The following is a 3217-nucleotide window of genomic DNA, read 5'->3' as shown; positions in this document are numbered from 1 at the left end:
AATCATTCTTTATAAATAACAGAAACCTTCAGATGAAACTTTCAGCAGAAACCAATCACAGCTCGGCCTCTCTTCGCTCTCTGCTCATAAACAGTTTGAGAGAGATCACGCAGGTCGGCGGCTAAAGATCAGCTTGACTCTCCTGATGAGAGAAATGTCAGGAGAGGAGCGAGGAGAAGAAAGAAAAGAAAAACAGTCTGACGGGAGGCGGCGATTAAAGAGCAGAGAAAAGATGGCGGAGGGGCTTTAACCAGCGGAGAAAAGAAGATAGTTAAGACGAGGTAATAAGAGGAGAGGAGACGAGCCACTGGGGAGGATCCAAGGAGACAGAGGTCAGCGTCGGGTCATTCAAATAGGCAATTAATCTTTTTGACAGCATATCACACACACACACACACACACACACACACACACACACACACACACACACACAATCGTTGAGGCACTTATCGGCTTTGAGAGTCACAGTATAAATCTGAGCTGTAGTTAAATCTGCTGCGCTCTGATTGGCAGATTAAAGCTGAATTTAAACGCTGCAGTCTGATTGGTTTTCAGTCAGATGAGGGAAAAAAAAAGATTTTACAGATATGATCCAAGTTTGTGTTTGTGCAGCTCGTCTGACGAGTGCAGCGTGCTGCAGAGAGCTTCATGCAAGAGAACAGGAAGACAACGTGGAGCGCCTTCCTTCAGCTGGATCCAGCATGAGCTACCATAACACACAGAGTCAGCCAGGTGTGCAGACTGACCACGCGCCGTCATTTTTAAAGTCTGCCTGTCGTGTAAACTGAGCAGGCTTAAAGCCGGGGCTCGGAGCTCAGCCGTCCTCTGACACATGAGCCTGTGGATGTTAATCAGCAGTGCGAGCCTGGATGTGGAAACGTACATCTGATAAATGTAGGACTCCAAACATCACGTCCGAGTCCAAACATCTGTCGGCATTAAAAATAAATAGACCAATTTTTAATAAGTAGGATGAAAAAAAGATGAAGAGATTCTGCCAACCTACAAACTGAAACCCTCGAGGTAATTTCACAAAAGCAGCTTGAAGCTTTTAGAGGCTACAAATATTACCCAGCATGCACTGCAGCCGGAGCACAGGGGTGTATTAATTCTATGAAAAGGCAGATGGCCAGCATCAGGCGATGTAAATTTAGTAAACTACACAGAAGAAGAGCTGGTGGAGAACAACCAGCTACATCTGTAAACATCATTAAAGATGCAGTTAGGCCGGGACTAATGAGGACTCGCCACGAGGACGGGGAATGGAAGCGGGACGTGAGGACGACCTGGTGCAGTCGTAACCTTCAGAGCTGATGAGACGATGAGATCAGAGTTTATGATTCACTCACCTTCACAAACAGAGACAGAATCTGTCAGCGTCTCTGTGAATCTTTTCTTCATCTACAGTTTGAGTTTAAACCGAGAAGCTTCAGTGTTTAGCCAGCTCTGCATGTAGAGACACTGTAGCTTCAGTGTTTAGCCAGCTCTGCATGTAGAGACACTGTAGCTTCAGTGTTTAGCCAGCTCTGCATGTGGTGGACACTGTAGCTTCAGTGTTTAGCCAGCTCTGCATGTGGTGGACACTGTAGCTTCAGTGTTTAGCCAGCTCTGCATGTGGTGGACACTGTAGCCTCAGTGTTTAGCCAGCTCTGCATGTAGAGACACTGTAGCTTCAGTGTTTAGCCAGCTCATTTAAAATCCAGTAAAGAGACAGAGATCCAGAGGGGACAGAGACCCTGAGGGGACAGAGACTCTGAGGGGGCTGAGACCCAGAGGGGACAGAGACCCTGAGGGGCTGAGACCCAGAGGGGACAGAGACCCTGAGGGGCTGAGACATAGAGGGGACAGAGACCCTGAGGGGACACAGACCCTGAGGGGGCTGAGACCCAGAGGGGACACAGACCCAGAGGGGACACAGACCCTGAGGGGAAAGAGACCCTTAGGGGGCTGAGACCCTGAGGGGACAGAGACCCTGAGGGGGCAGAGACCCTGAGGGGACTGAGACCCTGAGGGGGCTGAGACCCTGAGTGGACTGAGACCCTGAGGGGGCTGAGACCCTGAGAGGGCTGAGACCCAGAGGGGACACAGACCCTGAGGGGACACAGACCCTGAGGGGACACAGACCCTGAGGGGACAGATCTGAATCTTGCAGCAGAAAACCTCCCAGTAATGCCGGGTGTCCTGGTCTCCATCCTGGGCGTGATAATGAAGCCCCCGGCGTCGGTGTAGAGACAGCCACAGAGCTCCTCTCTAATAGGTCGTGACAGAGCAGAGGACTTAAATTAAAATCTCTGCACTCATTGGATTACATGCATTATGCAGCGGCCTATTAGAGCCCGGGCCAGGTGGGAGCCATCACTTTCCCTCTTTTAAATATTAGCATTTCATTCCCCGCTCTGTTTCTCTGAGGAGCTGAAGCTATAACCCATTTCTACATCCGTCCAGAAGTCCCCCAGACTCCCCCTCCAACCCATTTCTCTCTGCCAATCACTGAAGTTTGTCTCATTTCAGCCCAGTTCTCTCCGTCTGTGGTTTCATTTCACTCCTCATCATTATTCTGACTTCCTCTGCTCGTTCTGTTTCCCTTTGTCTCCTGATCCTGCAGGATGTCTAATTGTTTGACTGAGTGATTTCTGATTCTCTGTCTTATTTTCTCTTTCAATTAATTCTTGGTGAGATTTTCTGTTCATTCTTTGCACTGTTCTTGTATCTTTTCTAATTATTAACTAGAAGTTTGGACAGCAGTCCTGCTCCCTCCTTTTTCTTCTGCATTAAGAAAGAGCTGGATGTAAGTCCTGAAGTCCAGCTCTGGGGAGGAGGACGCTTTTTCTGTTCTTGTCCCGGCTCATTTCACACCGACTGCTCGAGTCTGACGTCTTCACTGATTTAAAATTCAGACCCTTAAAAAGCAGAGAGGTGTTTTTCATTTCACTAACGAGAAAGAAAAGAGAACATTGGTTCGCCCTCGTTGTGTCTGTCAGCTAGGACCAGGACCAGGTCCCAGTCTGATGACCTATCAGCTAGGACCAGGACCAGGTCCCAGTCTGATGACCTGTCAGCTAGGACCAGGACCAGGTCACAGTCTGATGACCTGTCAGCTAGGACCAGGACCAGGTCCCAGTCTGATGACCTGTTAGCTAGGACCAGGACCAGGTCCCAGTCAGATGGCCTGTTAGCTAGGACCAGGACCAGGTCCCAGTCTGATGACCTGTTAGCT

This window comes from Symphodus melops (genome assembly GCF_947650265.1).
Source record: "Symphodus melops genome assembly, chromosome: 17".
In the NCBI taxonomy this organism is placed as follows: domain Eukaryota; kingdom Metazoa; phylum Chordata; class Actinopteri; order Labriformes; family Labridae; genus Symphodus; species Symphodus melops.
This window is presented reverse-complemented; position numbering follows the sequence as displayed.